This window comes from Ambystoma mexicanum, chromosome 2q (genome assembly GCF_040938575.1).
Source record: "Ambystoma mexicanum isolate Mex_15411 chromosome 2q, UKY_AmexF1_1, whole genome shotgun sequence".
NCBI lineage: Eukaryota > Metazoa > Chordata > Amphibia > Caudata > Ambystomatidae > Ambystoma > Ambystoma mexicanum.
The window spans coordinates 1353491443-1353504744 of NC_090924.1; the positions used below are offsets into that span (position 1 = coordinate 1353491443).

The 13302-nt window shown below is 48.2% G+C and overlaps 1 protein-coding gene across 7 annotated transcripts in view; it reads right to left on the reverse strand.

Annotated features, from left to right (window-relative positions):
* TCAIM (T cell activation inhibitor, mitochondrial) overlaps nt 1-13302 on the reverse strand; it is a 722456-nt gene that overhangs the window by 282112 nt on the left and 427042 nt on the right. The window lies entirely within an intron of this gene.

Genomic DNA, 13302 nt, shown 5'->3' on the forward strand with positions numbered 1-13302 from the left:
CATGATTTATCCTGGAGACGAAAGGGAGATGGTTGTCTGATTATTGGGTTGGGAGGCTGGTGTGCACGGAGTGTACGGATCAATGTTGCGGTCAGTTTCTGTTTATCTTGGCGCATGAGGTCTGTTTAACCTGTTCCTGCCACTGATAGCCATCCTGTTAGTGAAAGTCCCATTGTGGTGGGTTGGCAATATGCATGCCAAGGTGGAAGCAACCATAATCTGATAAGGGCAACAACCTAATGTGGTTAAATAATTATTTATCATGATTAAATCAAATAATGGTTACATTTTAATGAAATGTGACATAATCATGCAACACCTCACAAAAACAGTATTGCTGGAATGCAGACAAAATACAACACAGTATAATATTTTTCACTAGCGACCACAAGCAGAAAACCATGTACTCACCTGAGCGTAACAGAAACGCCACTGTCATATGTCAGTGTTAGTGTTTATTTCCTTAGGTTCTATTTCTAGGACCCAGAAATATCACTCTACTTGACTTTTAAGGTGTTTACTTTTAAGCAGTTAAGCAAACAACAAGATAGAATTATCATGAACCTAACTTCAAATTCCCCCCATTCCTAATCTCCAACACGGTTTCTATTGAGGGCCTCAAAAGAGCGTTTCCATACTTCCGAGTCTGACTTGAACATGATTTTCCAGTCATACACGAATACAAATAATAAGATAATTGCCCATCAGAATTGTTCATGAGCTCATGTGAGCTTATCGTCATATGGATAAAGTACTAACTGTATAATCAAATACCATTCGCACCCAGGGAAGAGCGTGCAGCCAAACAGGTGGCTGGAGCAGCAGGCAAGAATACACAGTGCGCCATCAGCTGGCGCCATCTTGATTGCAGGGAGGCAACAGGGATCCTCTCCCTGTTGCATCCCCATGTCCCCAGCCTCCAATCTCCCTTCCCACTTACCTGTTGAACCGGTGCTTAGAGCTCCGTTCCCAGGTGCTCCTCCGGCCCTCGGCCGCTGCCATAGAGGAAAAGGGACAATGTCCCTTTTCCTCTATGGCAGTGGCAATCATTCGTTTTTTTCTTCTCAGTTGGGCTCCCACAATACCAATGAAGCCCCTCTCGTAGGAAGAAAAGAAAAATTCAACTATTTGCACCTGGGGCAAAGGGCCCGCAGCCCTGGCCGAGGCCTTCGCTTGGGCCTGCCTAGGCGGATCCTTACCGGCCATGTACACTCCCCGACAGGGGTGTGAGTGCTACATTCATTCATATTGACTTCCAACATCTCCTCGCTGGTACATTTTGAGCGTACCATAGTTTCAGTTTCTGTCAAGGTCAATTTATTAAAGTGGGTCAGCCCTAGGTCTAGTCTGGGGCCCACTGGGTTTTTCCATGCCATAGCCATTCTCCACTTTGACAAAATGAATGCCAAATCTACTAGCTATCAAGACGCGTCCTCTTTTTCCCATACATATACTTCCAATATACATGCCAATGGGTGCTCCCAGTTAATTTATATTTCATATTACTGTTTCCTCGAATTCTCTCACTCTAGAACAATACCAGAACATGTGCAGGTCATCAGCCTTCTGGTGACACAACAGAAGCAATCTTTGGGTTCAGAGGGTAACATCCTTGTGGGTCACCATGGAGTTAAGTGTGATCTATGTAGAATATAATATTGCAACAATTTTAAAAGTGAATTTCTACACTCTGGGCCTCATTACAGGTCGGGCGGTCCGGAATTAACAGTGGCGGTAAACCCGCCGCCACTGTTAATTCCGGACCGCCCAATCCCGAGTCCTGCAGGCGGGAGGTGATCTTCCCGCCAGGTCCGACCTGGCGGGTTGAACACCTCCCGCCTGCAGGCGGACGTGGAAATACCAGCACCATCACGAGATGGTGCCGGTGTTTCCACTTCCCCATTCCCATTGAGTCCTATGGGACTCAATGGGAATGGGGATTTACACTATTCCGCCTCCGGGATTCCCAGGACACCAGGGTCGTAATGCCCTGGTATTTCCGGGAGTCACGGAGGCGGAATGGTAATACGAGTCCAGCGGTAACCAGCGGGTTTTACCGCTGCGGTTACCGCCGGACTCGTAATGAGGCCCTTTGTCTGAAGGTACAGAAAACTCCTGAGCCACTGTGCGTCTGTGAACTCCGCTCCCATGTCAGTCTTCCACTCCTCTCAAAGTTTTAAAAGAGTGTCATGTGATTTGTCGAGGAGTGTCCATAAATACTAAATATCAGTTTAGGTTCATCAGCTAATTCTTAGCTCTTGTAAAGTAACATGTCCCTATCTCGTTTACCTGTCTTCAGCTAAATGTGTACACAACTAAAGAGATTTTGTGGTATAGACGTGATAAAGAAACTAATGACAATTGCTGCAGGTTTTGCAAGACTTCAATTGAGAATTTAAAACATTTGATCACAGAATATCAAGATCTAATGGACTCAAGATCCTTGTTTTTGGGGAAATATGCTCCCTTAAACGGTAACATGGCGGAGTGGTGGTACCATCTGCTATCAAGCAACCATGTTCCACTAACATGTGCTGTAGTTGACTTCTTGGAGAAAAATCTGTCAAATGCAGTCTGAGGTCCCTCCAGGATATGTTCACCTTTTTTCTCTGTTTTGGAGTGTTGTTGAGAGATGTCATTCGTAATTCAATTCAGATGCGATATGTATAAATCAAATGTGACATGTTCATATTATGAAATTGGTAGGAGAGTGACATTAGCTGAAGTAAAGGAATTGTAATTTGTAATTAAAAAGTTTGTAATCAAACTAAATGTTACAATTAAAATAAAATTAAAATAAAAAATAATTGCCATTATCTCTTGAACTGTGAAAGGCCTATCCAGCAATAGTCCTTGATCTTCATTAAGTTTTGTTAGTGATATTTGTGCAAATGTATTGTTTACTTTGGTGGTTGATGCTTAGGGTATCCACAGCATAATTATTTTTTTAATAATGTTTTTTTGGTTAACATATTTTAAACCTTTAACATCATCCTGTTTCATATGCACCCACAATGTTTGCTCTACGTTCACTCAATCCTGGGCAGGTTACCACAAGATGCTTTAAAGTCTCTATTTCCTGCTCCTTTTTACAAAAGCGACATATAGCCTCCTGTGGGCTAATCTGCTTTCTACGTAACAGAATCTCTTTAGTTGGTAATATGTTCAATCTACATCTCATAAGCATATCTCAATAATGAGACCATGGAAATCATTTAAAATATTTTGGAGGTTGATTTAATTTCTTTAATTCACAGGTGATGTACTGATCTTGCTTATTATGATATACCTGCTCCAAAGGTTTCAATCCAGTCCTTTTCCTGCAGGATCTTCTTTGCTCTCATAGGATTGGTTAGTAACAGGTCAGTCGCAATATCGTTTGACGTCAAAAGCTCATTGCAGCGATCAGCCCATTCCCTGAGATATTTGTCTTTCAGCTCACTCTGGTTATTCAAAATCTCAAAGGGCACAGGTAGAGAGGGTGCCACACATTTCCCATAGAGTGAGATGGTTTTCCACATGGTTATCGATGTCATGGACTAAAGTCTTAATTCTCATCGTATCATGTACCCCAGTAGATGGTTAGTAGTCACAAGACCTTTCTCCAGAGGTAGCTCTCGCAGACTCCCCAGGTCTTCCATGACAAATTCATCAGGGATTCTGATCCATATGTTAAAACCGCCACTACCTTTTGCTTATAAAACGTCAAGATGGGGATCATTGAAAATCTTCCATGGCGGTTATGTAGAGCTCTTCCTTGGTTCGTCAATTTTGTGAGTTTGTCTTTAATCAACATGTAATGACCTTGCTCATTGACGTTTTTATTGATCATTACTCCCAGGTACATTATCGAGTCCACAGTTTCGAGCTTCTGACCATTGATAGACCATGGGAGGGCTTTTTTCCTTACCTTGGCTCCAAGCACTGATTTCATTACCATAACTTTGGATTTCCTATCGTTTGCCTTCATCTCTTTGTCATCTAAGAATTTTCTGAAGGCATCCAGCCTTCTCTGCAGACCAATTTCCGTCTGGTCTATAAAGACCAGATCATCTGCATATAGAATCCAGGGAATTTCCCTCTCATTCATTTTCGGCGGAAAGGCTAGAATGTTCATTTGTGAGATCTTCATATCTGCCAAGTAGAGGACAGGAGGGGGGCCAAAGAACAACCTTGCTTTATGCCACTATTTGTATTTATCTTTTTAGAAAGGGAACCCTCCCTTGTGAGTCGCACCTGGATTGTTGTAATCATATAAAGCAATTGTATAGCTTCTATTAGGTCCTCCGGGCCGTTTCACTGCTTTAATTTTAGCCATAGACGTTTGCGGCATACACTGTCGAATGCTGTTCTAAGTCTACGAATCTAGAAAAAAATTGGGTATTTGTAGCAAGCGCACGTTGCTTCAAAAGTTGCTTCAAAAGGTTCAAAATTAAAAGGTTCAATGATGTTCCCACTCCTGCAATAAACGCTGTTTGCCTGGAATCTAGTATACCGGCCGACATAGCCCAGTGTTTCAAGTCTCTTAATAATAGAGAGGAAAATAGTTTGCCTATTGATTCCAAAAGGGCTATTGGCCGGTAATTGGAGGGATTACCCCAATCCACTTTTTTTATAGATTGGGACTATTAAGGCTTCTTTCCGTGATTCCGGTAGAGTCTTTGTTTTTAGTATTTGACTAGTAAGCAACTAAGTCAGCCCTGGTTCCTACCTTGAGGGTGGATCGCTTCTCGGATTTCTTTGAGACCCCCATAATTGAGGTAGGGGGGACCGTTTACTTTTCCCAGTCTCTTTTCAGCTGTACTTTGTCCAAGAGTGGTCTCTCAAATCAACCCAGTCGTCTAGATCTTCCCAAATCTGGCTGTCAGCTACTTCTACTGTCGTACCCAGGTGGCTACCACCGGGCAAAACTATCTCTTCATTTTGCTCGCGTGGTTCGCCTACCGTGGAATCGGGGGGTTTGCAGTATATTAGAAATCTTCATTTCACCCACTAGTTGCTAAGCCCCCATTTCGTTCCCCTTTTCCTCTGGGTCAGGGGCATGACTTCGGGGGCTAAGTAGGGAAGCAGGAACCTCTGCTGAGTCAGTATCCGTATTTAGGTCTTGATTATTCCTTGGGGAGAGGGAAGATTTTAGTAAAGCTTTGCAGTCGCCCACCGGACCAGTTAGAGAAACAGTTTCTTTAATAGGTTCGATCAAGAAGTCATTCCGGGTAGCAGGCTCTGCTTGTATCAGCCTTTCTGATGGGTCCTTTTCATTTTCATTACCATCAACTTCGCGGGGGTTTGTATCAAAAGTAGCAAGTACTTCCACCGATATTACGTCCATTTCTAGGTCAGGTACTGTTGCAGCATTCGGTGACCCTGTCGGCGGCAGGGGTTCTAATGGTTTCAATGCAACCACCTTTCCCTTTTCGTGCGAATTATGTGGTTTCCAGTAGGGGGCAGTTATGTCGCTGTATCTCTTGCATATTGCCGCTGATATTTGCTTCGATGTTGCCTAGTGAAATCTTGGAGTCACTCCTTTCGATTGGCCCCTTACTTTTGGGACTTCTTCTCCGGTCATATGGTTGTGGGTCTGAGCCCTTGGTCTTAGGTCTGTAAGAGAGTCTGGGGGCCTCATTACAATTACTCCGGTCCGGACTTAACGCTGCGAGTATAACCATACCGGCACCGTTTCCGCGATCGCAGAATCATGACCTGCGGACCCGGAAATAGCACTACCATAAACCGCCACCGCGGAGTGTAAGCACCCGTAAACTTCGCCTGCACGGAAACCCCTCCGTTACCGGCAATACGAAACACCGCAGGCATCACAAGTAGCATGGACATGGAAACACCGCCACAAAAATGGCGCTAAAACCGTGACCACAGTGGCGGTATCGCTGCCACCGCCAACATGACGTTAAACAGTGCCTGGTGACCTTAATCAGGCCACAGGTGCACCAAATGAGCCCAGCTGGACCCAGCAGGCCACTGGGAGCCTACAAAAGGGCCACACCCAGGCCAACTCCAAACAGAACCATGCTGGCAGCAGCTCTAGTAGCATTGGGACTGGGCCTACTCAACCAACAGGCAGCACTGCACATGATGGCAGTAATGGTGCGGAGGCGGAGGCGTAGGAGGTGCAGGTGGCAACCATCTAACCCTGTACCCATGGCAAACCCCATTGTCCAGCCGGCACCACCCCGCAGGCAGCCTGCAATACCACGCATCAGGGCCTCACCCTGGAACCTTACCCCAGGACAGAGCCACACATTATACCGGCTGGACCGTCCAACAATCCTGTACATCACCACCATGATAGAGGACATCAGCAGCCACATTGACATCCCCACCGCCACTCCCCCCCCTAAAAGTAGTGTCAGTACTGCATTTTCTTGGCAACAGAACCTATCAACACACAGTTGGTGAGCTGCACGGCCTATCACAACCCTGTTTCTCTAAATTCTTGGTACAGGTACTGGATGCCCTGTTGCGCCATGTGTCTGAACAGATTGCCCTATCCCGTACCCTTCCCCAGGTCATTGCCACCAAGTTGGCTTTCCATGCCATTGCAGGCATGCCAAATTGCATAGGTGCAGTCGACTGCACCCACATCGAGCTCACAGTCCCACGTGCTATCGAGATGGTGTTCCGCAATAGGAAACTGTACCACTCACTGAATGTACAGATGGTATGTGATGCTGCACAAGTGATAACCCCTTGCTACGCACGTTTCCCGGGCTCAACACATGACTCAATGGTACTGCGGAATTCGACATTGCCACGGTACATGGAACGCTATGCTGGACAAAGCACATGGCTATTGGGTGAGTACAGCTGCCAATGCACCGGCCCTGTGGAAGGGGTGTGTGTGTGTCCAGGGCAATGAGCAATGTGAGTGGGCTGCTGCGACTGCACATGCATCACCCCCCCGGCCATTCACTGAATAGACAGCACAAACCAAACATCACAAAGCAACACATGACAGGTTGCCACAGTGTGCCCATAAAAATCCTGCCACATGACACACACAGCCAATACTGCCACTGGCCCATACACCTGTAGACACTGCATACCTCCACCCACAATATGCAGCACTGCCCTCCCAATGCACATGATGCCTGCACATGAGACATCCTGCATCAACAACATCCTCACAATCGACTGATTGAGTCTGCATCTGTGCACATCACTGCACAATGCCATACTTAACAACCAATGTCACCCGCTTGGCAAATTACACATGCACACCAATGCGTTGGTCAATGTCCAGATGCCAACGTCCACTACAATGACCAAGGAATGGTAATCACCCATCGGTCCAACCACTGCATGCCACATTTGCATGAATGAACAATGACACAAGATTGCACTGCATCTGATGAAGACATGATACAACAAACACTGACATGTCCCCCACATCTACATCCCATGTAGGTGATGCTGGATATGCACCCACGCCATGGCTGATGACGCCTGTACGGAGGCCAAGGAACAGGCATAAAGAGGCGTACAACTGGTCACACATCCGCACACGTGGCATGATTGAGAGGACATTTGGACTACTGAAGGCCCGGTTCCGCTGTTTGAGCAGATCTGGCGGATCACTGCTGTACAGCCCAGTGAAGACGGGTAAAATTACGCTTGTTTATGCCATGCTGCACAATCTGTGCCTGCACAGGAACAGTCCGATGCCCCCAGACGCAGACGATGAAGATGGGGCTGGAGATGGAGACGGGGATGAGGATGGGGGTGGGGATGGAGATGGTGATGGGATGGCTCCACCTCCTCCTGGGGGTGCACTAGATGGACAACGAGCACGGGAAGCACTGATTCGCATTTACTTTTGACAGACTGCACATTAAAGGGATGGTCTAGTAAAAAATTTTATTTCAAAAATAGATAGGCCACATAAAAAAAAAATTCTAGCATCCTCCATTTTAAAACTTCATATGTAAAATTTTGAGCTATTCAAGCTTAAAATTCGAAAAAGCAAGCACAGGGGTGCAGCCATTTTGTGAAATGGAGGCCCTCCTGTGCTGGCTTTTGCTTTTGCGGCACTAATGAAGGAAAAGCCAGCCAGCTGTAGTAAACAAAGTCTACCGCTGGGTGGCTTTCCCTTCATTAGTGCCGGGACTCGGAGGACGCAGAAAATATATTGATGTACTGCAAATGAAATGATGGATGTCCACTCATGAATGTTTTTTCAATGATGATATATTCATAACATTACAACAGGGAAGGAGGTGCAATGGTTAGGGAAGCTGTACACCCGTGCCCACCCACCACCCAAACGTACCCACCCCCAACCAGGCCCCAATATACTAACCCCCTAATGGACCTCCCCCACCACCCAAACGTACCCACCACCTTACACCCTTCTAGTCCCCATGTGTACTGCAGTGCCAAACACACATGCCATCATTTGCGTGTGCGCTTCGGCGCTTGTGCATCCTTGCCCAAAGGGCCCTGTTAGCCGACTTGAGCACCTCCGTGGACTGGCAGAGGTGGAGTTGGATGGGGTGGTACTAGTGGATAGCACTGCAGCTGGCATTAGTGGCAATTGTGCAAGATATGCCTGGTGGGCAATGAACATGGACTCGGCCATTCTCGAAGTGTTGTCATTGCCCTCCCGTACAGGGCGTGCCAGGGTCACTATGGTGGCGGCGAAGCGTCCAATCGACCTTGAGAGGCGACGTACAGATGTGCTGTAGCTCTCCCTCTGTAGCCTGGATTCCTCAAGCTGCCTTTCCACCAGCTGGGTGAGGGTAGCCTGCTGCTCCTCCATCCGCTGCATGCGGGCATTGAGCTCAGCCATTGAGGGGGTAGGTGACCTCATTGGACTACCGAGTGATGTGGGGCTGAACTCCAGGTCATGGAACGATGCCAAGTCATCAAGGTTGGGCACCTCCCCCTGTGGTCCTAAATCAGATTGCAGTGCCGGGGCACTGTTGTCGCTACCTGCTGCCTCCTCTGCAGTGCAGATACTTTCTGGGGTGGGTTGTGTAGGCATCATGGGTGCCCGTTGCATCTGTGTTCCATCAGGAAGCGTGGAGATGGTGGAGATGTTGGTGCTGGTGGCTGGCACATGTGTACCAGATGCTACTGGGGGCAGAGTTGCAGAACTGCTGGCAGCATCCTCCTGGGCAGGGGCGCTGGCTTGCACAGGTGCAGGGGCCGATTGCCTGGGCTATTGTGCGATGTCACTGTCACTTGATATGGCTGTGGGGACACAAAGGGCATGCAATTAGTTGTGTGGTGGTGCCTGATGGGTGCATCACATGCATCAGACAGGTAGATCAGTTAACAGTAGCATTTAAACGGATATGCTTGTCGACAGTCATGTATTGTAGTGATGCGTATCGTCATCTGGATCATGATTGTGTCCTTTGGGGCACTTATGCACTGGCTGGGGCTGGGGGGGGGTTGTTAATGGGTCCTTTGGGGCACTCATGCACTGGCTGGGGGGGTTGTTAATGGGTCCTTTGGGGCACTCATGCACTGGCTGGAGGGGTGGGGTTGTTAATGGGTCCTTTCGGGCACTCATGCACTGGCTGGGGGGTGTTAATGGGTCCTTTGGGGCACTCATGAACTGGCTGGGGGAGGTTGTTAATGGGTCCTTTGGCCCACTCCTGGCCTGAACATGTACTCATTGTGCATTCATATTTGTGCACTTACCACCATCTGCAGGTGGGCTCACTCCTGCCTCAGCATCCCTGATCCCATGGATGCCCTCAAGGTGGAGGACACTGCTGCAGCACTCCTCCCATTTTTGCAGCTTCAGTGGGGAAGGGGGCCCTCCACCTGTCCCACTGCTGCGTTGCCAGTGTGTGGAGATCAGGTTCTGCACCCTCAGTCTGAGGTCGTCCCACCTCTTGTGGCAGTCCTCGACGCTCCTCGTAGTCACGCCTACAGCGGTGCATTTGCGTGCAGCTTCCGCCCACACTTCCTTCCTGAGCTGCTGTGTAGCATGCCGTTGGTCTGCACTAAACAGCATCTCAGCATGCTGCACTCTATGGTCGACCAATACCGTTAGCTTCGCCTCACTAAAGCGCTGTTTGCGTTGCCTCTGGGCAGGAATCCTGGCAGACATGCTGGTGGTCCCTTTTGCCTTCTCACTGTGTAGATTTAGCTTGTGCTGACTCTGGATGGGAATGGATTGTGCTTTATATGATGGCCGCCTCTCTGTTTCCGGTTTTCGCGATCATGGTATTTCCGTTTCCGTGTCCGCGACGACAGCCGCGGTCACGGTTTTTACACTACTTGTGGCGCCGCTATGTCCATTTCCGTGGGTGTTTCCGTGCCGACGGTGACACCGATTCCGCGTCCGTGTGGTGCGCGCGACCGACCGCACGTAATCGGCCGGCATTCTACGTTGTGGCATCTCCACCAGCGGGCGCTTCATCGCTGTCGGGATCTCACGGCAAGGTCTTCTATGTCAAGGCTTAATGGCCAAGGGTCCTGCGCCACCAGCGACCACCGTAAACACCACTTGCCACCACTTGCGGCCAATTTCGCAGTAAGTGGTTGATTTATGGGAAAACTCCCAGTTTGCAGCAGGCAGCAACCACCGCCTCCAGGCAGGCTTAAAGGGCAGCAACAGCAGAAAAACGTCCATGTACCGGTAAACACCACTTGCCACCACTTTCCCACAGCATAATGCTTCATAATATCATTGGAGCTTCACTGTTAGGAATTATTGTCTTTTTGCTGCTTTCCCTCCATAGATATCCATGCAACCCCCTAACTTTGTACTTCACTTGCCTTGGTCAGCTCATCGCTTTTATGGCTACTGATCAGTCCTTAGAGCTATCAGCACTATGAGAGCTCTGTTCTCCCTTGTGGAATTCCCAGTTTGTTTTACTCTGACTACAGAATACTAACACTCTTAGATCAATATTAGAACACTGTAATGTAGCAAAGTAAGTGAAGACAGTACAAGGTAAGTTACAACTAATTTAGAAAAGTAATATGTAAGGAAGAAAGGATTTAATACACAACACACAACCTTATTAGTATACGTTTCTACACTGAAAAAGCCTTTCGTTTGCTAGTAAAGCTGGTCCCATTGCCATTAGTCACAGTATAACTTTTTGCTGGAGGCTAGGAGTCTTTAAAGTGGTCTGACCAAGTATTGTTAAAGCCAATTCTTAGGCGGGAGTATCCTTGACCAGAATGCCACCTATCACTGTCAGGCAAGGAACGGGTATGGCAAACACTTTTCACCCATTAAACCCAATGGTGTTAGGAACAGGTATGTTTACTCACTCCCTGTACTCCGATTCACTCAAGGAACACTTCTGGTGTGCCTGAAATTGGAACAAATAGTGGAAAATTACTCTCATGGCAGAAAGAAAGAGACAGGTCCTGTAAGGCTCCCTCTCATGCTCGATAGCTGCAACTGCAGGGTCCGTCACCAAGTCCATCTCCTTGCTCTTGTACTTGCATTAGTGTCACTCCGGTCATACTCTGCTGTCTCGCAAATTGCTCGCTGCGGTTTGGGGGCTTTTGTGTGTGCTTCATCTGCTACCGTGCTATACAATGTTTCATTCCATTCCGCCACTTTTGTTATTAATGTGCGCTACAGGAGTTGTTTTTCTAGTTTCTGTGCCCTGCTCATGCTGGGTCTGAATGCTTAGCTGTTGCGTCCTCCCAGCAGATCTGCAGCCCTGTCGGGCGTGTCCCGTTGTCCTGGGGCTTTTGATTGCCTGCAAGTCCTGGGATCTTTAGCTTCTTTCTGCGGTGTGCGTCTGCCCCTGCTATGTCTTGCAGCGCTGGTGCTGGTTTATTCATCCCGCTGTGTTCCCTGTGTCTTCGACCGGCACCGAGCCCCTTCTCACTGTGGTCTCACTTCCTCTATGCTGAGTGAGTTGCCCATACCCTCACTAACATATGTTTTCATACTTTCCTCTCACAATGTTTCTCATCCAAGTGCTTCTCCATCTACGTCGCCATCCTCACCAGGAGCTCCGGTCCACGCTCACGCCTTATCTTAGGTGCGCTTGTTTCACGTGCGGCCATGGGCAATGCTCCACTCTGTTAATGAGTGCGTCACTACTGGGATCCCCCCAGCTGCGACTCTTCAATTCCACTATATGCTCATTGAGCCCTTGCTGTATGTCGCCTCATAGCTACCTTGTCCGTGAATATGGGTGAGACTATTTCTGCTGCTCCATGTTGCTTCCCACATGTGCTCGTTCCCCAGCTTTCTTCCCTTTGCAACCTGTGATGTCTTGTTACTGGTGCCTCGGATCCGCTAGGGCGACGCTCAGCCCGTCGGCGGCCGTCTGGTTTCATCCAGCCACCTTTATTCGTTCCGGGCGCCTCAGCTGGTAGTCACCCGCCCCTTTCAATCGTGCCTGTTGCGCAATCCCCGCGAAGGCACTTTGATGAACGGAGCGGGGCGAATCGGTATGACTCAATGACAATTTTGGCTACACAGATCGATTCTCTGCGGTCCTTGTTGTTACAGTGTAACGCAAGGATGGTGATCCGTTACGTTTCTTTGGCCCGTACTCAAGTGCTTTCTGCAGCCCACCGTAACCGAGGATGGTGTGTCTCTGCAGCCGTGTCCTAAACCGAGAAGGTTGCTGGGTGTCAAGGTTCCTCGCAGTTTCTCATGTACCCGTGCCGGATTACGTATGTTCTTACAGTTTATGTCTACCATCGGTGCAGCTCCATTAGTGCGCCACTCTCCTCCGGTGAGTCTGTGTTGCGCTGTCCCCCCTCTGTGTCCTCTAATTCGGGTCAGTGCAATCCTGGCGTCACCATCCACGGCCGTCCAGGCATCGGTGTCCGTCTTCGTCCAACGTCCCTTTGTTCTCATACAGCCACCATCTTGGATCTGCTGTTCGTTGTTTCTGGCAGACTTCTTTGGGCTCGTTATTTCTGCATCCCAGTGCCGATCCATTCGGAAAGCTCAACGGTTTCTCTTTGAAGTTTCCCACGCCGGCTCATTCAATTATTACTATTTTCAGCACCTGAGTGCATGCTTTTTCCACGGATCATTGCAGGGTCGTCAGGAGCTCCTCCGGATACATGTCTCTCTACATGGGCTTGTAGCCACGCCCCCGTCCAAAGAGTTTAATACATAGAGTTTGCTTTCACAGTGAGACCTGGATGGATTCCACTGGGAAAAAATAATCGGAACACCTTTAAAGACGAAGAGAAAGTGGAGGGGCCTCTCAAAAGTGCATAAAACAGAATTTTCTGAGAGTGAGAATGTATAATGTGCATAATAAATATGGGCAGAAGCCCTTCCTCCCACAGATTTGACATCTTAAAAATAGCCTTTTAGGTGCACACTGAATGAGACGC